Source organism: Zonotrichia albicollis, chromosome 4 (assembly GCF_047830755.1).
Source record: "Zonotrichia albicollis isolate bZonAlb1 chromosome 4, bZonAlb1.hap1, whole genome shotgun sequence".
Classification (NCBI taxonomy): domain Eukaryota; kingdom Metazoa; phylum Chordata; class Aves; order Passeriformes; family Passerellidae; genus Zonotrichia; species Zonotrichia albicollis.
The window spans coordinates 668,171-692,779 of record NC_133822.1 but is presented as its reverse complement, the minus strand read 5'-3'; the positions used below and the strand labels follow the sequence as shown (position 1 = coordinate 692,779).

At 55.9% G+C, this 24,609-nt stretch overlaps 1 protein-coding gene across 2 annotated transcripts in view; it reads right to left on the bottom strand.

The window, feature by feature from the left end:
* Positions 1-24,609, bottom strand: part of PPP6R2 (protein phosphatase 6 regulatory subunit 2) — a 58,497-nt gene that overhangs the window by 31,875 nt on the left and 2,013 nt on the right. For both annotated transcript variants that reach the window (XM_074540294.1, XM_074540295.1), the window contains exon 2: positions 6,268-6,400. The gene's annotated coding sequence lies outside the window, so the exon portion shown is untranslated. The remainder of the gene's footprint in view (positions 1-6,267; positions 6,401-24,609) is intronic.

The following is a 24,609-nucleotide window of genomic DNA, read 5'->3' as shown; positions in this document are numbered from 1 at the left end:
AGCAGTGCTGTCACTGCAGTGTCACGTAGGTTGAACATTCAGATGGCTGCTCCCAACTCCAGAATTCAGTGCTGAAATCCCAGAATCCCAAAATCCCTGGGGTTGGAAAAGCCCTCCCAGCCCATCCAGTCCAATCTGTGCTTGACCTCCACCTGTCCCCAGCCCAGAGCCCTGAGTGCCACCTCCAGGAATTCCTTGGCCACCTCCAGGGATGGGCACCCCAAACCTCCCTGGGCAGCCCCTGCCAAGGCCTGACCCCTTTCCATGGGGAAATTGCTGCTGTGCCCACCCTGAGCTGCCCTGGCCCAGCCTGAGGCCGCTCCCTCTGCTCCTGTCCCTGTTCCCTGGCTGTGCCCTCCTGGCAGGGACTTGTGCAGAGCCACCAGGGCCCCTGAGCCTCCTCTGCTCCAGGCTCAGCCCCTGCCCAGCTCCCCCAGCCCTGCTGGGGCTCCAGGCCCTTCCCAGCCCCACTCCCTGGGCACTGCAGCCCCTCCAGGGCTCTCCTGAGCTGCCCCAGGATTCCGGGTGGGCAAATCCTGATGTGTAGAAGAAACTCAGTTTATCCCCTGATCCATGTCCTGCTTCTGTGAATGCTTCACTTGAAGACTCACTGTGGAAGTTGCACCATGAAGGACTGGGAGGTTTAAAATCTAATGGGAAGATTAGGATCTTCAGCTTTTTACAAGGCCCTGCTCTGGTGACTGGACGGCAGAGCCCTCTCAGTGTCATTCCTGGAGGGTAAATGGGTTTTTAGGAGGACAGTGTCCAGGCTGTCCTGTAGCTGAGGGTATGCAGAGTGTAACCAGCAGAGGATCAGGCACAGGGACATTTTTGGATGCTGGAAAAAGCCAAAGGAATGGATGGAGAGAGTTCTATGTGTGGAAATGGGGATGTGGGTTAGATTAAAAACAGCCTTGTGATCCTGGGTGTGGAATCACATGGTGCTGCTGGATCATCTGGGAATGTGGCACAGGGACACAGCTCAGCCCAGGGGCTGCATGTGCAGAGCGTGGCAGCCAGGGCTGGCACTGCCCAGGATGTGCCCCCTGTGTCCCTGGCAATGGCAGCCACTGCCTGCTGTTTGTGGTAATGGCTGCAGAGGGACTGGGGACAAGGCCTGCAGGGACAGCACCCAGGGAATGGCTCCCACTGCCAGAGGGCAGCCATGGGTGGCATCTTGGCAATGAGCAATTCCTGCCTGGGCTGGCATTGCCAGGGCAGCTGGGGCTGCCCCTGATCCCTGCAGTGCCCAAGGCCAGGCTGGGCACTGGGGCTGGAGCAGCCTGGCACAGTGGGAGGTGTCCCTGCCATGGCAGGGGTGGCACTGCAGGGGCTCTGGGGTCCCTTCCCACCCAAACCATTCCAGAACTCTCTGATTCCACGGCATCTGCTGCTTCTCTCATCTCAGTGCTTAAATTTAGGTCACTCTTGCCACCAGCAAAGCAGAGATGTTTTCCCTTGTTCAGGTGGACACCCACAGCCCTTCCCAGCTGCTGATTTTATTTCTGGAATATCCAATACCAGCAACCCCCACGAGGGCTGCAGGAGGGCAGCTCTGTGTCAGTTCCTGCTGTGGGGCTGGAGCTGAGCTGTTCTCCAGGGAGCATCTCCCAGCCCCACAGGAAATTCCAGTGTCCCCCCAAGGCCTGAGTGGGAAGGAGCAGTGGGGCTGCAGCCAAGGAGAGCCCCAGGGCACCCCCTGTGGGCACCAGGCTCTGGGACAGCTCATTAACAGCAGCAATTACAGATCCTCAGGGGGGCTCTGAGGCTCAGGGGATCCTGGCATGGCTGGCTGGGAAGGGGCCTGAGGGACCACCCAGTGCCACCCCTGCCATGGCAGGGACCCCTCCCACTGTCCCAGTGTGTGCCCAGCCCCATGTCCAGCCTGGCCTTGGGCATTGCCAGGGATGCAGGGTGGGCACCCTGTGCCAGGGAACAATTCCTCATTCCCAACATCCCATCCAGCCCTGCCCTCCCCAGCCTGAGGCACCAGGGAAGGTGATTTCTGTAATGTGTCTTTGGGCCCCACCTGGATTGAAGTCCCCCTGTCCCAGCACAGCAGCACCAGTTTCCAGCCCACAAATGAATTCCTATTCATGATAAAAAACAGTGTTGGGGTGTTTCAATTTGGGGACAATGCAGGAGATATTTAATCTCCCTGTTCCAACACAGAATTCCAAGACTAACAAACCCTGCCTCCTCAGGGCTGGGAATATTCAATTCCCTGCCAACAGAATTCCTGCTGAGTTTATAGAAAGTTCCAACAAGTAATGCACTTGCTGCTTAAAACCCCAAACAAAGGATCCCTTTTGTCACCTCTGCTCTGTTCAGTTCTTTTTCTCCTTCTCCATCTGCTCAGGGGCTAGGGGGAGGACACATATTTTATTTTATTTTGTTATATGTTATTTTATTTTACTGTATTTAATTTTGTTTCATTTTCCCCCCTCCCCAAAGCCATGTCCTGGACAGTACCTGCCCCAAAGCTGTTCATCTGCATAAAGGACAAAATCAATGTTTTACACAGAATATTCTGAGCCCGAGGAGCTCCTGCCTGGGAATTCCAATGAGGAATTTGCCCTTTAATTATTTATTTTTCATGGACAATCACCCAGGCTCCTGCTGGCGGCAGCTCCAGGAAACCAAGGCTCCCTTTGGGGACTGCAGTGGGAACAGCAGGGAAGCAGCCTGGGGGCGTGGTACAGGGGACAGGGTCACCCTCAGGTGACTCCAAAGGGACACAGGGACACGGTGCTGGGACAGGGTCACCCTCAGGTGACTCCAAAGGGACACAGGGACACGGTGCTGGGGACAGGGTCACCCTCAGGTGACTCCAAAGGGACACAGGGACACGGTGCCGGTGACAGGGTCAGTGTCAGGTGACTCCAAAGGGACACAGGGGCACGGTGCCGGTGACAGGGTCACCCTCAGGTGACTCCAAGGGGACACAGGGACACGGTGCCGGGGACAGGGTCACCCTCAGGTGACTCCAAGGGGACACAGGGACACGGTGCCGGTGACAGGGTCACCCTCAGGTGACTCCAAAGGGACACAGGGACACGGTGCTGGGGACAGGGTCACCCTCAGGTGACTCCAAAGGGACACAGGGACACGGTGCTGGGGACAGGGTCACCCTCAGGTGACTCCAAAGGGACACAGGGACACGGTGCTGGGGACAGGGTCAGTGTCAGGTGACTCCAAAGGGACACAGGGACACGGTGCTGGGACAGGGTCACCCTCAGGTGACTCCAAAGGGACACAGGGACACGGTGCCGGTGACAGGGTCACCCTCGGGTGACTCCAAGGGGACACAGGGACACGGTGCTGGGGACAGGGTCACTCCCAGGTGACTCCAAAGGGACACAGGGACACGGTGCCGGTGACAGGGTCACCCTCGGGTGACTCCAAAGGGACACAGGGACACGGTGCTGGGGACAGGGTCACCCTCGGGTGACTCCAAAGGGACCCAGGGACACAGTCAGGTGACTCCAAGGGGACACAGGGACACGGTGCCGGTGACAGGGTGACCCTCGGGTGACTCTCCCAGCCCCCTGATCCCACAGCCCCAGCAGTAGCAGATCCTGGGTTGCTGTGATCTCTCCCAGCCAGATCTGTGTCACCAAGGGCCCCCCTGCGCCCCAGCAAGCACAGGCACAGAGAAAACATCCACAGCATTTTCCAACCTTTCCAAAATGCTCTGTGCACTCCAGTGCCAGGAAAAGTGAACAGGGAGGGGCAGGAACCCCCCAGGCAATGTCTCCTGGAAATCAGGACAAAACTCCCAAGATTTACGGACTTTTTAGGTCCATTTAAGATCATTCCTGCTAAAATAAAACACTGAATGTTTTTACTAGGTGGGGGCACATGGAAGTGCTGAAGGAGGGACATTCCCAGAAAGAGTTTTGGGATCCTCCTGCCATCCCGGTAACACCCAGTACAAACTCCCAAAGCCACCCCAACTCCAGCAGCTCTGGCCCAGCTCAACAGCTCCCACTTCCATCCAGGGTGGGTTTTAGCCTGGACAGACACAGATTCCTGATGGAAATTTAAACCTTATTCTTTTTTTTGCCAAGTTTTAATACAAAATCTCCCCTATTTCCTCCATAAGAATAAATAATTTTAAGCTTTGCTACACAAAGCAGCAAGAAATACCCCAAAACATAGGGAATTCCCTCCAATTCCAGTATGGGAAGCAGTCTGGAGAACACTAGGATCACACATTCACCCAAGAACTCTCCACCTTTAATTCCAGTTATCCAGTAACAGTTATCCCAGCTCCAGGGAACAAAATCTCACTTCACTGAACCTGCTGAACATGAACCCCCAAATCAGCTTTTCCAGCAAACTGTTCCACCACTGGAAAATCCTCCTGGAAAACACAGATGGACGAGGCCAGGCTGATCAATGGCTCAGCTGAATTCCCACTGAAGGGCTGGGCATGGAATTCCCAGAGAGCTTTAGAGCAAAACTCCCTCCCTTTGGTGACTCAGCAGCGGGATGAAAGGGAAGAAATGAATCAGCACAAATCAGGAAGAGGAAAAGGCACAGGCAGATCCCAAACCAGTGGGTTTGGGAGTGATCCCAGAAGGATCCCTGCTCCCAGGAGGAACAGCAGGGAATCAACATCTGCTTGGGACACAAAAATAATTAGGCTGAGCCTACCAAAGCTGTCACAAGGACCAGGCAGCTCCAAGCCCCATCCAGCCTGGCCTTGGACATTTCCAGGGACCCAGGGGCAGCCACAGCTTCTCTGGGAATTGCATCCCAGCCCTCAGCACCCCCCCAGCAGGAATTCCTTCCCAATATCCCACCTAACCATTCCAGTCTGTGCATCTTTAACTCATGCCCTATTTCCATGGGAGAACTTGTTTTACATCAAATCTCTCCCTTTGGAGCATTAGGGGAGCTTTTCCCAACGGAATTCCCAAGAGGAAAATGCCCGAGTCAGCCACTCCCCTGCTGGCTCTGGGAAGGATGCACTGCTCCCACAGCTCCAGGAAATGCCAGGGCAGTGCATCCACAATGGAGGTGCTGCTGCAGAGAGGGCAGCTCCTGCTGTGTGCCTGAGCTGCTCTGCTCCATGGCTCCCACTCCTCCCTGGGAACTCTGCTGACAGATCCCAGCCTGTTCCCTTTTCCTGCCCCACAATGAGGGCACAGGGTGGCACCTCCACAGGGCATTTCCTGCCACAGCCACAGCAGTGCCCAGGGGAACAGGCAAAGAGGAGCTCCATGCCCTCCCCAGCCATTATGGACCTGAGCTCAGGTTCTGAGGGACACTTTTTCCCAGCTGAACCTGGTTCTAGGGAGGCTCCTGGCCAGCACACCATGAATCCTGGGATCCCTGAGGCTGGAAAAGCCCTCCCAGCCCATGGAGCCCCAGCTGTGCCCAGTGCCCACCTTGTCCCCAGCCCACAGCCCCGAGTGCCACCTCCAGGAATGCCTTGGGCACCTCCAGAGATGGGCACCCCAAAGCTCCCTGGGCAGCCCCTGCCAAGGCCTGACCCCTTTCCATGGGGAAAAAGGCAGCCCAGGCTCCAGGATGGCACAGGGACACAGGGACTGAGCCCCTCAGACTCCATCCCAGAATACTCCTGGGACACCACAATTCCCTCTCAGATGACTCAAGGCATTAAATACCAGCATCAATCCCAGGAGCACCCAGCATCACAGCAGCATCACAGAGCTCATCCTCATTACTTGGAACTAACTGGTCCCTTAATGAGGAACTTCACAGGCCCTGGCCAGAAATCCCCCAGTGCTGGGCTGATCCCACAGGGGAGGGGGATTCTACCCCTTTGCTCAGGTGAGACCCCACCTGCAAAGCGGCCCTGGGGCCAACAGCAGAGGGACCTGGAGCTGCTGCAGGGCTGGAGCCCCTCAGCTCCTGTGGAGCCAGGCTGGGAGAGCTGGGGGTGCCCAGCCTGGAGAGGAGAAGGATCCAGGGAGAGCTGAGAGCCCCTGGCAGGGCCTGCAGGGGGACTGGGGACAAGGCCTGCAGGGACAGCACCCAGGGAATGGCTCCCACTGCCAGAGGGCAGCCATGGGTGGCATCTTGGCAATGAGCAATTCCTGCCTGGGCTGGCATTGCCAGAGCAGCTGGGGCTGCCCCTGATCCCTGCAGTGCCCAAGGCCAGGCTGGGCACTGGGGCTGGAGCAGCCTGGCACAGTGGGAGGTGTCCCTGCCATGGCAGGGGTGGCACTGCAGGGGCTCTGGGGTCCCTGCCCACCCAAACCATTCCAAGACAAAAGGACAGGGAGATGTTCCCACCTTCGGTAGAAGTTTCTTCAAATGTGAAATCTCCTCCACGGACAGAGAAACATTTGGGTTACAGTTCCTGGAATAGACCCAGCTTCAGGAAATGGTTGTCATCCAGTGTGAATTCCTTTGCAAGATTCCAATCCTGGAAAACATTTTTAAAAGTTACTAATAAGCAAAGGCACCTGAGGGCCAAAGGCTTTTATTGTTTTCCCTAAATGAACTTTCACAGAACCATTCAGCTCAAAGGAGGATCACAGGGACTGACAGTCCCTGCCAAGGAATCACCAACCAGGGCACTCAGGATCCTCCCAGTTATCCCAGTTCCCCTCCTCTGCAGCCCTGGGCAAACATGAACTGCCCAGCCCTGCAGTGTCCAAGGCCAGGCTGGATGAGGCTCAGAACAACCACAGAGAGTGCAAGGGGATCTCAGGGGAAGAGCCCAGCCTGGCTCAGCCCATGAGCTCCCCCACAACTCCAGAGCTGGGCTTTAACCAATCTCCTGAAATCCAGGAATTCCTGGTGTGCTGTGGGACACACCCAGACAGGGACCAACCAGCAGCAGGTCCCCACATCAATGGAAATTAAATGTAATGTGAATATACATGTATTTCCTCATCATCCAGTAAGTGGTTACTTAACTGCAGGTACAACATTCACCCACACCAAGGGCATTGATCACAACAAAAACTGTACAGGGTTTTATTTCTAAGCTTTGTCACCCTTTTCCCCAGATTTGGAAAAGCCCTCCCAGCCCATCCAGTCCCAACTGTGCCCAATGGCCAGCACTCCTGTCACCACCCTGTGTCACTGCTGTGTCACCACAACCAGCACTCCTGCCACCACCTCATGTAACTGCTGTGTCACCTCAGCCAGGATTCCCTGGGTGTGCCACCACCCCGTGTCACTGCTGTGTCACCAGGACACATCTATCTGCTGGCCAAGGGACACGCCTGGTGGCAGCAGCAGCTGCTGGCAGTGCCGCTGATGATCACAATTCCCTCCATCCAGCCTCATTCCCACGGCACCCAAACCCTGCCGAGGTGCCAGCACCCACAGGGCAGCACAAACGGAGCCGTGTCCCCTCGGGAGGGACATTGGCCAAACGCCCACAGAACTCAGCCCAAGTCTGGCGGGAGCAAACCCCAAAGGAGTGCAAGAGGCTGCTGACCTGCAGCTCCTCCCATGAGACAGCAGCTGGTCCCAAATATCCCAAACATACACAAAGAGCTGTGGCTGGCACTGGAAAGACATGGCCCAAATAATATGAACAAATTAAAAATATCCATCAAGAGTGAAATACATTTTGCATAAATCAGGGGAATGGTTTGGTGGGAAGGACCTTGAAGCACACCCAGTGCCAGCCCTGCCATGGCAGGGACACCTCCCACTGTCCCAGGGTGTCCCCAGCCCCAGTGTCCAGCCTGGCCTGGGACACTGCCAGGGATCCAGGGGCCATAGCTTTCAGGGTGTTTCACAGTTCAGCTCCAAGCACATGAATGAAATCAGAGCGTGTTACAGCTTTTCCACACATCTGTATGACAATATCCAATGAACAGAGCCCACCTTCCCCACCCTGGCCACACCTTCCATGCCTTAGGACAGATGGCTCCAAGAAATTCCACAGGAATATGGAATGGAATCCACTTTCCATGGAATCCACTCAGGCAAGTAAGGAAAGCTCATTACTGAGCAGACTAAAATCCACTGAAAACCTCTCCAGTGCCTTTGGAAAAGCATTTACACATTAGCAAGTCATGAACAACTGTTCAGTACATCCCAGCTCCCCTCCCAAGCTCTCCTCAGGGAAGTTCCACCTGGAGCAGCCCTGCTGGAGGATCTGCAGAGCCCAGGAGGAGCAGACCCGCTGTTCTGTGGCTGTTCTGTGGCTGTGCCTGTGAGAACGTGTGCCAGGGGCTGTGTGTGTAACACATCCCTGCTGCACACAGGGCCCAGAGCCCACCCCAGAGCCTGCACCAGGATCCCTGAGTCCAACCAGCAGGGACAGGGATGGGCTCTGGCAGAGCCTGGATCCCTCCCTGTGCCCCTCTGCTTAAGGGAGCCGGGAATTCAGCACCCAGCACAGGGATGGAAGCACAGAACTGTCCTTGGACTCATGGAATCTCCTGAGCTGGAGGGGATCCACAGGGATCACCTGCACACACCCCTCAGATCCCTTCCCTGGGAGCCCTGTCCAAATGCTCCTGGAGCTCTGGCAGCCTCGGGGCCAGCACCATGCCCTGCTCAGTGCCCAGCACCCTCTGGGCAACAACCTGAGATCCCACCTGCTCCTCCTGCTCTGTGCCTGCTGCTCCAGGGGAGCCACGAGAAGGCACAGGGGCTGCAGTGCCCACTAACCAGGCAGAAGGGATGCACAGGGGCTGCAGTGCCCATTACCCAGGCAGAAGGGATGCACAGGGGCTGCAGTGCCTATTACCCAGGCAGAAGGGATGCACAGGGGCTGCAGTGCCCCTTCCCTGGGCAGAAGGGATGCACAGGGGCTGCAGTGCTCAATAACCAGGCAGAAGGGATGCACAGGGGCTGCAGTGCCCACTAACCAGGCAGAAGGGATGCACAGGGGCTGCAGTGCCCCCTCCCTGGGCAGAAGGGATGCACAGGGGCTGCAGTGCTCAATAACCAGGCAGAAGGGATGCACAGGGGCTGCAGTGCCCACTAACCAGGCAGAAGGGATGCACAGGGGCTGCAGTGCCCCCTCCCTGGGCAGAAGGGATGCACAGGGGCTGCAGTGCCCATTACCCAGGCAGAAGGGATGCACAGAGGCTGCAGTGCCCATTACCCAGGCAGAAGGGATGCACAGGGGCTGCAGTGCCAAATAACCAGGCAGAAGGGATGTACAAGGGCTGCAGTGCCCCTTCCCTGAGGAAATCCATACCCACCATTGCTCTGAGCCAACTACAAGGAAAAGGTTCTTTGCCTGCAAAAGGAACTGGAAAAGGATGAGGACAATCAGGAATTCCTCAATAAAAAACAATCAAAAGGTCCATGTAATCCTTAAACATGAGCCTCACAAGAGGAACGGAATTCCTGCCCTTCCCATTCATCCCATGGCACATCCCAGGAGGCCGCAGTGGGATGGGAGCATTTGGAAAAGGACAGACACATATAAAATCCAGCTATTTTTAACAAAATTTAAAGTCTTCCCACTGCCTCAGTTACTTTATCATGGTTGATCAGAACTATCAGCCCAGATGAGCTAAATTCAATCTTTTATATAAGTTAGAACTTCCCTCAAGATTTCACTGATAAAGGAAGAGTTTGAGCTGTTGGAACTAAGGAAAAGCAGCATTTCCCAGGGTGCCTGCACTGCTGACAGAACAGAACAACCACAAACTATTCCCTAATCAATGTCCACTCACACGAATTTTGGGATTTATTCAGCCTCTTCCCACCTGCTTTAAGAGCGGCCCCAACAAAATCCCAGGATGGCTGAGGCTGAGAAAGCTCTCCCAGCCCATCCAGTCCAAACTGTGCCAAATCCCCTCCTTGTCCCCAGCCCAGAGCCCTGAGTGCCACCTCCAGGAATTCCCTGGACACCTCCAGGGATGGGCACCCCAAACCTCCCTGGGCAGGCCCTTCCATGGCTGAATACACTCAAAGGAAAAAATAATCCCAGCCTAAAACAGTTGGATTTACCAGCTTCTCTCCTGCAGATGTGAGTGATGCAAAGACTGGGAAAAATGGTCCAGAGGTTTTCCCATTTTTGGAGTTTTATACCATCAACACCTGCATTGATTTTCTGAACTTGGGGGTTATGATGTCTTCAGCTCTTCCCTAACCCTCCTTGTCTCTGCCAGGAATTCAGGCATTAAAGGGTAGAAGAGCTGTAAAACCACCCAGGCACCGCCCCAATGCTCAGCCGGAACGGCCAAGTGACCACAAACACCAACTGACCAGGATGGTCACTCCACACAGTCCTGGTCAGTTCTAACCCACCTACTCCTGCAGCCCATGCCTGACTGCACACAGCCATGGGGTCACTGGGATGGGCTCTGCTCTGTGCTGCCTCCTCATTTCCAGCAAATAAATAAATAAATAAACAAACAAACACATACATACAGATCCTTCCATCAACTCTTCTGAACCTCAGCCCCAATACAGGAATTGAAATATTCCCAGAGGCACTGGTTCTAACAGTAAATAAACAACAGCTGAGACAAACTGCTGGCCAGAGTCCAGAGAGCAGGAGCTGCTGCAGGGCTGAGCCAGGCTGGGAGAGCTGGGGGTGCTCACCTGGACAGACAGAACCTTCCACAGCCTAAAGGGGCTCCAGGAGAGGGAGAGGGGACAAGGCCTGCGGGGACAGGACAAGGGGGTGCCCATGGCAGGGACACCTCCCACTGTGCCAGGCTGCTCCAGCCCCAGTGCCCAGCCTGGCCCTGGGCACTGCAGGGATCAGGGGCAGCCCCAGCTGCTCTGGGAATCCCTTCCCAAAATCCCAGCCCAGGCTCCCTCTCCAGGGAATTCCCTCCATTCCCAGCTCTCCCAGCCTGGCATTGGATCCATCCCCACCCCGACTCCTCTCCAGGAAGGGATTTTGGGCTCTGGGGGCTTCACTGGCAATCTCAGCACTCCAGGAAGGGTCTCCCTTCCCTTTGCCATCCCCAACTTCCATAAAAACCCCTGGGGATGGATTCTGAGTGTCCCAAATGCCAGAATGGTTTGGGTGGGAAGGGCCCTTCAAGCCCATCCCATTCCAAGCCCACCATCCCAGGCTGCTCCAGCCTGGCCTTGGGCACTGCAGGGATCAGGGGCAGCCCCAGCTGCTCTGGCAATGCCAGCCCAGGCAGGAATTGCTCATTGCCAAGATGCCACCCATGGCTGCCCTCTGGCAGTTTCCTGGAGTTCCCATTCCATCCCCGTGGAGGAGCAGCCAGCCCACCCCTCTCTGCCCAAACACTGCCAGCTCCCAGCCCCAGCTCATCCCTACATCCACTCCTGGCAAACATCATTTCAACTCTTCCTTCATCACCTCAGGGTCAGAGCAACAGCAAATTTCTTTTCCTCTGCATGTGGACATTTGGAAAACGATATGCAAATCATGAGATCCCTGCAATGATCCTGGTAACTGGAGAAGCCACCAAGACCAGTTACTATTTTAAACCCTTGGCCAAGCTCTGGGAATCTTCCACAGGAGCTGATCCAGCACACAACCAGCACCTTGTGCTGCCAGAGCCTGCTCTAAATCTTTTCAAATCTCCATGGAGCTGTGCCAGGGCAGGGATAGCATGGACATCAGGACAGGCTCTATTCCAGAGGGTGCTGGCACTGCCCAGGCTCCCCAGGGAACGGGCACAGCCCCAGAGCTCCAGGAGTGCTTGCACAGCGTGCCAGGGATGCACAGGCTGGGACTGTTGGGGTGTCTGTGCAGGGCCAGGAGCTGGATCTGTGATCCCTGGGGGTCCCCTCCTGCTCTGGAGACTCCCTGATTCTGTGATCCCGGGCACACCACAGGATGGACGTGTGGTTTTCCAGTGAGTCACCCCAACCACAGCAGGTCCTTCCCCAAGGTCAGGCAGCCCTGGATGAGGAAACACAGCCCAGGACTTCCCGGTGCAGTTCCTGATGGCAATGAACTGCCCACACCTGCAAGCAGAGGCACTGTTGCTGTTATTATTGTTATGGTTATCCCTGCCCAGGGCTCCCTGGGAAGGAGCTGGAGCCTGCAGAGCATCACCTGCAGGAGATGGAGGGTGCCCAGGTGACTCCCAGCGCAGGGACAGGGGCACTGCAGCCCTCTCCCACCTCCTGCCACACAGCTCTGCCTCCCTGCCCAGCTGGAAGGCAGCCCTGCTCCATGCCCAGAGCTGTCAGGCACTCCCAGGAAAGCAGGCGAGGAGCGGTGCCAGGCTCATACATCACACCCCACTGCCACCTCACAACAATTTACACTCGCCGGTATTTTTATCCCCAAGAAATTGGATCATTTGGGTTATCAACATTTCTCGACTGCACAATTTCACTTCCCTAAAAAGGACCCAAATTTCCTTGAGAGAGAAGCAAACACCATCCAGAATTCAGAGCACCCTGTAAATGTCTCAGGTCAGCCCTGATGGGGGCTGCTGGCACATCCCAGAGTCCTCCTCCTGTGAGTGCTGCACAAGGGAGACAAGAAGTCACCATCCCGCAGGAATTCAGCAGGAATTTCCCATGGAAAGGGGTCAGGCCTTGGCAGGGGCTGCCCAGGGAGCTCTGGAGTGCCCATCCCTGGAGGTGCCCAAGGAACTCCTGGAGGTGGCACTCAGTGCTCTGGGCTGGGGACAAGGTGGGCACTGGGCACAGCTGGGACTCAGGGATCCCAAAGGGCTTTTCCAGCCTCAGTATTTCTGGGGTTCTGGGATTCAGTCTGCCAGGGGAAGAGAATCATGAGCTACTCAGTGATTTCAGAGCTCTCTCAACTCCTTAGGCTCCCACCTCAGACTCCTGAGCAACACAGTCTGTCTCTGCTTCCAAGATGGAATAATTCCCACATTCATCTTTAACACAGCAAAGACTGAATCCAAGCCCTTTGCGGATTTCTCTTCAGAGGAATGGTGGAGGCACCAAGGATGGTGAGGAACTCCAAAGGAGGAAAGGAAATGCTTCCTACACAAACCCTGGAGCTCAAGGCCAGGCTGGCTGGGGCTGGGCACACACTGGGACAGCGGGAGGTGTCCCTGCCATGGCAGGGGTGGCACTGCAGGGGCTTTGGGGTCCCTGCCCACCACAGCAGTCTGGGGTTCCACAATTCCATGAACTCAGCCCCTCTGTTCTCAATTACACCGTGCCAGAGCCCATCCCATGCCAGCCAGGAGGAACAGCCAAGGACAGGACCTGTGCAAGGTTCTCCCCCAGGGGCAGCTCTGCAGCTCTGGGACACCCTCCCAAGTGGCAGCACAAAATTAAAACAGCTCCTTTGACATCAGGATTTTACATAACCCTGTTCTCATTCAGCACCCTTCTCTTTCCTCCCGGCCTCTCTCATTTGCTCAATTCTTTTTGGAATCCCTGACTAAAGGCAAAGCAGGACACACCAGAGGCCTGGAGGCAGCGATCCCAACTCACTGGGGGTTCATCATTGCCACACACCCCCAAAAGAGGCACTTCAGCTCCCTGAGACGTTCCCCGGCCCAAGCTGCTTAGTGAAAACCACCGGGATACACTTAAAATTCACAGATAAAATTTCAACCAAAATATTTCACCAGTTTGCCAAGAATCTCCTTTTGTTTTCCCCTTGTGAGCTACAAAGATGAATTTCTTCACTATTCCTTAATATCTGACAAATTAAAGAGATCTCTGCATTTGCATTACAAAATCCTGGCACCATTTAGGTTGGAAAAACCCTGCAAAGCCATCCAGCCCAGGGATGGGGATTCCAAACCCCCGTGGGCAGCTGTGCCAGGGCTGCCCAGCCCTTGTCCCAGAATCCCCCCTGAGCTGCCCATGCCCAGCCTGAGGCCGCTCCCTCTGCTCCTGTCCCTGTTCCCTGGCTGTGCCCTCCTGGCAGGGACTTGTGCAGAGCCACCAGGGCCCCTGAGCCTCCTCTGCTCCAGGCTCAGCCCCTGCCCAGCTCCCCCAGCCCTGCTGGGGCTCCATTCCCTTCCCAGCCCCACTCCCTGGGCACTGCAGCCCCTCCAGGGCTCTCCTGAGCTGCCCCAGGATCCCAGGGGGTCCCTGGGCAGGGCCAGCACAGGGACAGTCCCTGCCCTGGGCCGTGCCCACCCTGGGGCCGTGCCCATCGCCCTCCTGCCCCCTGGGCTCGTGTGCAGCTGCTGGCACAGCACCCCCAGGGCCGTTCCCAGCTTTCCAGCCCCCTGTCCCAGCCTGGAGCTGAGCCCAGGGCAGCAGCACCTGGCACCTGGCCTGGCTGGCCCTCACCCTGCCGTGCCCAGCCATGGATCCAGCCTGTCCCCATGCCTCTGCAAGCTCCCACCCAGCTCAGCACCACCCGAGGGTCCCTGGCCACCAGCAGGAAACCAGAGGCACAGTGCGATGCTGCTCTGCATGGAAAGGGGCTGTGCTGGGCTTTTTCTTTAACAAAAAACTGCCCCTGGCAATAAACCCTTGAAGGCCTCTGTGTTGGACAAATGTGCACCCGAAATAAAGAGCTCCTTCTAATCCTTCCCGGCCTCTGAAGCTCCCAAAGACAGAGATGATATCAGGAGTACTTTGTTTTGATCATCAACCTTATCCTCACCCAGTATCTCGTTAAGCAGCCTCCTAATTGCTGCCCTACCCCATGCTAAAGACAGAATTTGCACAGCTTCTCGATTTAAATGTTACTTTTTTAATTAACTGCTCCACACCCAGACACGAAGAAACCAAAACCGCAGCACTTCAAAAGCTGCAGGAAAAGGCTGCAGAAAAGGATCCCAAATGCTCTGGGAACAGAACAGCACAAAAAAGGCCTTTTTTACCAGCTCAGTTGGCGCACACAGAGCTCAATACATCCCTAAAATTCACCTCTGTGGGCTCCTGGGCTCCCATCAGCTCTGAGGGCAGAGCAATCTCCCAGTCTGTGATCAGTATTTCAGCAATAATTCAGCAGGATTGGTATTTGCAGCTGCTCCTCTGTGCTGACCCCATGGAAGCAACACCAGTCCCAAGGAACCCCAGGGGGACTCGGGGCTTCCCATTAAATATTAACTTTGAGTGTGAGATTTGCAACTGCATTTGAATGTTAAAGCAGCAAAACAAAGTCCTGGGGTGCTCGAAGCTTGATTTCCATCCCTCGTAGGACTCCAGGCTCCTCCCTCTCGGCCCGCCTGCATCCCTTTGATGCTGCTCAGGGCTGGTTACTCTGTCTGCTCCAAGCAACAAGTGACATTTTCTGCCGGCTCACCGCAGCTCAGCCCCACAGAAATGCCTGCTCGTGACCAGCCTGGGATCTGCGAGCAGGGTGCTGGTTCGTGCTGGGGTGCACGAGCAGCGTTTCACTGAAATCCCATCTGTCCTTCCGTGGGCCTTGCATGTTTTCATCTCTGCTGCCCACACAGACTAAAGTGGCGTTACAGAAGACACCTCTTTGTGCTCAGACTGAGGGCCAGCATTTGCAAACAGAGATTTCCTGCTGCACCCCACGGCGAGATCAAGGGCTGCCCGTTCCACAGACGCCTATTTGATCAACACACGGCCTCCAGTGAGCCAGTGAAACGAGAGCTGAGCTCCTTTCCTGCTCCTTCATCCCAGTTCAAAGCTCCAAGGTGAGTCTCTGGCTGTCCCTCACCAGAACAGCCCAGCCTGTCACACACTGCAGCTCCTACCAGAATATTCCAATGCTCCTCCACGCAACGGACCCAGAACTGAGGCCTCAGTGAAGCAGAGCCCTCAAACAGGACATCAAATAAATGCATTTTCATTTCCTCAAGCTTTCAGGGCATTACAGACACAAAGCTTAAGAAGTTTTGCAGTTAAAATGAATAAAGACTCTACAGAAGGAGCTCAGAATGGCTGAGGTTGGAAAAGAGCATCCAGTGCCAGCTGTGCCTGATCCCCTCCTTGTGCCCAGCCCAGAGCCCTGAGTGCCACCTCCAGGAATTCCTGGGACACCTCCAGGGACGGGCACTCCAGAGCTCCCTGGGCAGCCCCTGCCAAGGCCTGAGCCCCTTTCCATGGGGAAATTCCTCCCCCTTCACCCAATTCCTCAGAATTGGGTAAAACATCCTTCCCAGACCAAGGCTGTTCTCCCTGCATGGCACCACTTAACCTCTATTTATGAGGCAGGCTTCATCCATCCATCATAAAACCTCCTGAAAGGAAAACAATCCCTGGGAACTCTCAGACCCACCCTTCAGAGTTTTACCTGGACAAAGGAACATCAAAGCTCAACCTGCTCTGGGAATCCCAAACCAGCAGGACACACTCCTGATCTGAGGCCATGGCTTGCTGGGTACTAAACCTGCACTGCTGGGAAAAAATGGGTTTCCTTTGCCATTCAGTATTAGCAGGAAAAAATAACCAGCTGGATCATCCCCCCAAACCGGCTTCCAACATTGCTGCAGGAATGTCTGAGCAGGGAGGGAGGGCAGGGAAGTGAGGAAGGATGGAGCAGCAGCAAGGGGACAGCATTCCAGCTGAAATGTCCATCCAACTCGGGCTTGGAGCACTAATCCAAGGAGTCACTCACACTCTGACTGAATTTCCTCCATCATAACCAAAACCACTCATAAAACCCACGGTATCTGTAGGGTAAGAGTTTCAAAAGACTGAAAAGGACGACATTTGTTTTTCCAAGCTTATTAAAGAATCCTAGAGATTGGACCAACATTGGGAAAATAACTGAACATCCACCTTGCACAAGGGATCGTGAATAGCTCTCTTGGAATGGTTTGGGTGGGGCCTGGAGTCCCCTGGGACAGTGAAGGTGTCCCTGCCCTTGGCAGGGGCTGTAGGGCCCCAACCCATCCTGGGATGCTGTGATTGCCCCAGGACTCTGAATGGGCCAACCCACAGGACTGCAGCCATTTCCTCAGCAGGAATTCCCCCACAGCACCAAAACCTAAACCCAGCAGGGCACTGCAGATCCTCCTGCTTCCCCCAGCACTGGTCCTGCTGGTTGGCTGGTGGTGATCCCACCTGCTTTTCCCAAAACAACACATTCCTGACCAGGGCACTGTCCACAGCTCCAAACAAACTGGGATTACACAACAGGATTTTCCCCACATGGCCAAAGTCTCCCGTGCCCACCAGGTGATCCCATCTCACTCCACTGCTCCTCGGAAAACTCCAGCACAGATCCAAACCCCAAGGATACACTCAATACTTCTCCTTGCTTTTCTCTTCTGAAACTAAAAATAACTCAACAGTTTTGTGCTTGGGAACTGCACTGTTTCATTTCAGCATTTGCTTCCAGGTATTTGAGAAAACAGCACGAAGAAGCTCTAAGAACCCCAGGATCCCTGAGGCTGGAAAAGCCCTCCCAGCCCATCCAGTCCCAACTGTGCCCAATGCCCACCTTGTCCCAGAGCCCTGAGTGCCACCTCCAGGAATTCCTGGGATACTTCCACGGATGGGCACCCCAAAGCTCCCTAGGTAGCCCCTGCCAAGGCCTGACCCCTTATTCCATGGGGAAATTGCTGCTGATGCCCAAAATTCACCTGTCAAAAATGAAGTGGCCATTTGTTTCCTGCAAGACACAACATTCCTGAGCAGAGCTGCTGCTGGAAATGGAGGCAAAGCAGGAGCAGGGAGGCCATGGACACACTGGAAGCACTCCCCACACTAACATCACTGCCTTGCACCAGTAATTTCATGTGTCAGAACAAAGGTGACAGAAGGGAAGGAAAAACAGAAGGCCTGAAATTGCCTCTTTTGCAAGAGGAAGTTACAGTGTAACAGCCATGAAACTGGGTGTGCAGTCACTGCTGGCACCCTATCCCAAACCCCCACCAGCATCGGGCACCCTAAAGCCCCTTACAGCTCATCCTTGAGTTTCCAGAGCCCTCAGTGACACACCACCAGTCTGGGACCAGCCATAATTAAACAAACTTTCTCTAAAGCAGAAAGAAAAAACTCAGTAAAATATTGATAAACTTCTGAGCTTTGGGTCCTCCCCATGCCAGACACTGAAGCAGGAGGGGAAACCCTGTCCTCTGCCTGAAGAGCCCCAGAGCCCCTGCAGTGCCACCCTGCCATGCAGGGACAGCTCCCACTGTCCCAGTGTGTGCCCAGCCTGGCCCTGGGCACTGCCAGGGATCAGGGGCAGCCCCAGCTGCTCTGGGCACCTGTGCCAGGGCCGCAAGAATTTGTTCCTAATATCCAATCAAACCCAATCCATGCCTGCCCTCTGGCAGCGGGAAGCCATTCCCTGTGTCCTGGCATTCCAGTGCTGATTCAGGGTCCCTCTCTGGCTCTCTAGGATCCCTTCAATCCTGGAAGGTGCTCTGAGGTCTCCACACAACCTTCCCCTCCCCAGGCTGAACATTCCCAACTCTCCCAGGCTGTCTCTGGACGAACGTGCTGGGCTCCTCTGGACCTGCTCCAGCAGCTCCACGATCTCCTGATGCCAGGAGCAGCAGAGCTGTGCCCCATGCTCCTCACAGAACTGAAAACCAGCTGTGCTGGGCATGTGCACAACAACAGCTTGGATTTGGTTCAGTGCTTTGGCCCTAGAGAGATCTGTGGGGTTCTGAATGCCTCCCTGCTTCCAGCAGCAAACTCATCCACGGGCTGTGGAAGAGGGAGAAGGTTCCCAGGCAGAGCTCGGGGTTTGGACGTGGCTAAAGCTCAGTGTCTCACACTCACAGAATCACTCAGGCTGGAAAAGCTGCTGGGGAGCACCCAGCCCAATCTCCTCAGCTGCCTGACCCAGAGGAGCTCCTGTCCCTGTCCCTGTCCCTGTCCCTGTTCCCTGCCCAGGCTGGGGCCCACCCGAGGTGCAGCTCTTCATGCTGAGGATGAGTGATGCCAGTCAGTCACACAGATTCCCTGGCAGGAGAGGAAGGAGCGCTTCTCCAGCACAACTCAGCTACTTCAGACCCCTGCACAGACACGGAATGAGCACCTGGCTCCTCCACTGACTAAAAAAGGAACCCTGAACCACTGAACCTCAGAAAGAGGATTTACATCACAGAGGTGTGAACTTAGGGAGAGGTTCCAGCCCCTGGAAAGCAAAGGCAAAGTATGAAACACATTGTTGGGGGAGGGGAAATACTTAGAAAGTCATGGAAGAAAAATTAGGGTATACCATGGACAGTACAACATTAAATAATTATACAGTAAATCAGGGAATCATAGAATGGTTTGGGTGGGAAGGGACTTTAAATATCATCTCATTCTAACCATGGCAGAGAACAAGGACTAGGAGAATGCAGAAGAAGTAAATAACAACTGAGCACAAAGAAAAACAATCTTCCAACTGAAAAATAAAAAGGAAACAAACTGCAGAGCTAAGCTGAAAAAGTGCCCTTTGGTGCTTTCCAATTTGCTAAATGGTGCAGACTGAGCACCTGCTCAGCAGGAATGGGGTGTCTGGCTCAGGGCTCTCAGGATAACCTGGCTATTCCATTCCCTGGGCTGAGCTTGACTTAACCTAACCCAGAACCATGGCTGTTGTCAACACCAGTGCAGCCCCACTGCTGCAACCCCATCACATTCCAGCCCCAGATTCCAACTGCCCGGCAGAACTTCCAGCAGTGGGACTCACGTTCAGTGAAACAGAAGTGCAGAGTCCTGGAATGGTTTGGGTGGGCAGGGACCCCAGAGCCCCTGCAGTGCCCCCCCTGCCATGGCAGGGACACCTCCACTGTGCCAGGCTGCTCCAGCCCCAGTGCCCAGCCTGGCCTTGGGCACTGCAGGGATCAGGGGCAGCCCCAGCTGCTCTGGCAATGCCAGCCCAGGCAGGAATTGCTCATTGCCAAGATGCCACCCATGGCTGCCCTCTGGCAGTGGGAGCCATTCCCTGGGTGCTGTCCCTGCAGGCCTTGTCCCCAGTCCCCCTGCAGGCCCTGCCAGGGGCTCTCAGCTCTGCCTGGTTCCTTCTCTGGTCTGGGTGAACATTCCCAGCTCTCCTGGCCTGGCTGCAGAGCAGAGGGGCTCCAGCGCCTCCATGGCCTCTCTGGGTTCCCTCCAGCAGCTCCAGTCCCTGTGCTGTCAGGAGCTGCAGGCTCTCAGCGGCAGCAGCAGAAGTTCCCAGGAAGGGGAGGTGTCTGAGTCCTGCTCCCTGCGAGCCCAGCAGCGGCACGGCCGCACCAGGAACATGTTGCACCACGAGGCTGCCAGCGCCATCCAACCACGCCCTGGTTAAATGCCAGGCCAGCCCTGGCCCTGTCACTGTGCTCCCTCCTGGCTCCCAGGTGCCCGTGCCGTGCCCGGTGCCAGCGCTGCCGTGCCGCTCCAGCTGCGGAGCTGCCGGTGCTGGCCCCGTGCCCACGCCGTGCCGCTGCCATCCTGCACAGACGCGGTGCCAGCACAGGGCAGCCTGGCCTCCTGCCCGCTCCTGGCACGGGGCAACCCTGCCCTTCGTCCTCTGCCTCGGGGACACGGGGACAGTTTGCAACCTGTGAGCTCACAGGCTCAATTATCCTTCTCAAAGAAAAGAAATCCATCTTAACATAAAAGAATTCAATTAAACGGCGTCCCGGGGGATCTGCCGAGGGAAGAGAACACAAATAAACAGCTAAGGAAACACAACCTTCTCATCCCAGCCCGCTGCACAGCCGAGCAAGGAGCTGGAACGAGCTGCAGGCTGTGCAGGGCTACGAGAATGGAAGGAAAGGAAGAGACTGCCACCCAAATGTCACAGCAGAGCCAGCGGTGTGTTCTCTGAGGTGTGACAGAACTCAGTCCTCACAAGGAATCGAACACAAAACTGAAACTGAAGCAGCTTCTTGTGCTCTATTTCCTTCTTCCTTCCTGTGGCAGCAGCAGCCAGACCATCCCCACTCCTGCAGGTTTGTGCCTCTCCCATGCCAGGCTCTGCTCTGCTGCCACTGTTCCAAAAGCTGCTCGGGGAAATCAGAATCAAAGTGACTCTGTACTCATCAGTGTCACTCCAGGCCACAGAGCTCTGAGCAGCAGCAAACTGCAGGACTGCAATCCCACTGCAACCCCAGGTTCCCAGCACAGGCACCCCCAAGTGCAGCAGGGGCCTTGCCAGGCCCACACAAACCCTGGGCTGAGCAGTCCAGATGTCTGGGAAGTTTCCCTGCAAAGCCAAATTCCACCTGGCTCCAGCTCAGGCCCAGCTCCTTCAGCACCTTCACTGTGACCTGGATGCAGCTTGAGGGGAACACCAGGGAAGTGTGCAGATGGCACAAAACCAGGAGGAGCTGCTGCCTCCCCTAAGGGAGAGGCCCTGCAGAGACCTGGACAAACGCGAGGGCTGGCAATCAGCAGCAGTGTGAGGTTTAACACAGGCAGGTGCCGGATTCTGCAGCTGGATGCACCCACAGGCTGGGATGGGGAGGCTGGAGAGCAGCTCTGGGAAGGGACCTGGTCCTGCTGGATGGCAAGGGGGACCTGAGGGAGCTGTGCCCTGGTGCCAGGAGGGACATCCCTGTCTCAGGGACATCAGGGACAGCAGCAACGGGGGGACTGACCTGCTCTGCACTGGGGAGGCCTCACCTCCACTCCTGGGACTGGGCACCTCAACATACAAAACAAGAGCTCCTAAAGCTCCTGGGGAGCATCCAAAGGAGGCACATGGGGATGGGGAAGGCTCTGGAGGTGCCACACAAGGAGCGGCTGAGGGCACTTGGAATGTCCAGCTGGAGGAGACCGAGCTCAGAGCTCCCCAGGGGCTGCAGCCTCATCCCGAGGGGCAGCTGTGATCTCTGCTCCCTGAGAGCAGGGACAGCACCCAGGGAACGGCTGGAGCTGTGCCAGGGAGGGTCAGGCTGGGAAGCAGGAAAGGTTCTGCCCCAGAGGGTGCTGGCACTGCCCAGGCTGCCTGGGAACGGGCACAGCCCCGGAGCTCCCCTCCCTGGGATTGTTGGGGTGTCTGTGCAGGGCCAGGAGCTGCATCTGGGATCCCTGTGCTCCCTTCCAGCTCAGCAGATTCTGTGGAAAGCTGTGCCAGAGAAGCTTTTCACTCTGCCCCGGGCAGGGAAGAGCTCTGAGCTCTGCCTGCCCCCAGTGACTCCCTGCCCTTTGCCATTTCACCAGAAGGTTTTTCCCTCACGCCTTCCAGCTTCCCCTCCTGCCCAGCTGATCCCGTGTCCTCAGGCACCCCGGGCTGACTCTGGGGGAAGGAATGGGGTGTGTGGGTACCGTGACACCGGGGACAGCCGCCCCCAGAGCTCCCGGCTCTCAGGTAACAAGTGGACACAGCAAAGAGAGACTGAGAAGGACGAGGAGGAGCAATCCCAGCCCAGCAGCTGCAGAGCTGCCAGCTCAGGCTGAGGAGCTGCACTTCCTCCTGACAGCACCTCACCCTCGCTGCGGTGACAGCCCCCGGTCACGGCTCCGTGCCACGTGGGGTTCGGTTTAAAGGCGCCCCTGACAAAAATGACAATTCTGGTCAGGCTTCGGGCCCTGCAGACGTTTATTACTGCCACTCTCGAGGTGCCTCTGCTCCATCTGGGACTAACAGGCACTAAGAAACACAAAGATGGAACTTCCCACTTCCACACCTCATCCAACAGCAATATGTGTGGCACTCAAATTCCACCTAAATCTGAGCCTTTTTTGTCTGATATTTTCAAACTTGGCTGCAAAAGCTTCATTTCCTGAGATAACTGATATTTATTTGCCCAAGTTTCCCTCCAAACCAGAGTTAAGGTGCAGGTAAAAATAGTCCAGGCAGCGATAGTAATGTCAATATTGGTTATTACAGTGCTGGCAGCTGGGCAGGATCAAAACAAGGAGCAGGGAAGTCCATCAGGAGTGAGGGGAGGATGGTGGGAGGAACAGGAGCAGAGAGGGAAAAAGAAAAGCTCAAGTAGAGAAACACAGCAGCAGCCAGGAAAGACAACACACTCCTGCTTCCAATAATATTGAATCAAAGGAGACACTTAAGAGCCTTTGTTGCTACTCCTGGTCACACAGAGGCCACATTCCTTCCCTGAGCCTTCCATAAACCCCGACATCTGTGGATTTTCCATGAAAAGAGGTAAAACCACGGCAGCCCATGAATGTAACTGGGAGCAGGGCTGTGCTCCCTATAGACAGGGCCAGGAGCGAGGAACTGCTGCTCCCGGCCGAGGCTCAGTGTCTGACAGCCCGGCCGAGCACTGCCGTCACTCATTAACTCACTCTATTAACTCCTCAATTAGTTCTTCAGGAACTCTGCATGCAGCAAAACAAGACCTCCCACAAACCTTCCTCCCTGTAAAGTTCTCTGAAGTTCTGTCAACCTGGCACAGGCTCCCCAGGGAATGGGCACAGCCCTGGGGCTGCCGGAGCTCCAGCAGCACTGGGACAGCACTCCCAGGGATGCACAGGGTGGGATTTGAGGGGTCCCAGGCAGGGCCAGGAGCTGGACTGGATGATCCCTGTGGGTCCCTTCCAGCTCAGGATATTCCTTGATCCTATGATTGAAGCACCCAGCTCCTCCTTTGCTCTCAGCTCGCCGACCTCACCCGTTTCTCCCGCACCATTTGCACCCAAATTTCCCAGTTATTCTTGTTCTACTCCTGTTCCAAACCCAAGATTTACTCCAACAAGAGACTCTCCTATTTCCTGGCATTCCAGTTTGCCCATTTTTACGGCTGAGCTGCAGCTCCTGCCCTTCAGGCACTGTGACTCGCAGCCCCTGTTGAACCATCCTGCTGGATGACATCCACAGAGTCATGATCCTAAGCACAGAGCCCAGGGCTGCTCCACCTGCACCCCTGGCTGTCAGCAAGGAGAGCAGGGGAGCTCATCCCTCCATTCCCTGCACCCCTGGCACTCAGCAAGGAGAGCAGGAGAGCTCATCCCTCCATTCCCTGCACCCCTGGCACTCAGCAAGGAGAGCAGGAGAGCTCATCCCTCCGTTCCCTGCACCCCTGGCACTCAGCAAGGAGAGCAGGAGAGCTCAGCCCTCCGTTCCCTGCACCCCTGGCACTCAGCAAGGAGAGCAGGAGAGCTCAGCCCTCTGTTCCCAGCCCTGAGCTCCCCCCAGACTCTGCTGAGCAGGGACAGGACCCAGGGAACAGCTGGAGCTGTGCCAGGGCAGGGATAGCATGGACATCAGGACAGGCTCTATTCCAGAGGGTGCTGGCACTGCCCAGGCTCCCCAGGGAACGGGCACAGCCCCAGAGCTCCAGGAGTGCTTGCACAGCGTGCCAGGGATGCACAGGCTGGGACTGTTGGGGTGTCTGTGCAGGGCCAGGAGCTGGATCTGTGATCCCTGGGGGCCCTTCCCACCCAGGAGAGTCCGTGGCTCTGTGATGCTGGAATTCCTCTATACCACTGCTGGGCTCAGGAAAGAAAAGTTTTGGGTCCCCTTTGCTGCCAGAAAACTCAGGGGAGATGTCAAATGAAGCATTCCCTGCACAGAGCATGGAAAAGCACCACAGGAAACACTGGGATATCTCCCTACCAAAGAGGAGAGGAAGCACTAACAACCAACACCCCCTTCTCACTCAGGATCTCACTGTGGGGGACAGCAGGGATGGGATTCCCTCCAGCTGTCTCCCAATCCAACCGGGAAGCTGTGATCAGGACGGGGGGGATCCCAATCTGGAACACAGCTGGGCCCCCCAGCCCCCTGTTCCTAAGGCAAGCTCTGCCAACAGCGGCCTGGAGCTTCCCAAAAATCCTGTAAGCCCACAGAGCACTTTTCTCCTGGTAACAAACCCCCGAGCAGCAGCTCTCACACAGCGCTGCCTCGTCGTTATTATTTTTGACAGTTTCCAATTTGTGAAGTCAGAAATCCACCCTGTCCCTCCCACAGCACACGCAGAGCTCCTGGAACACCAGGCTGAGCAGGAGATG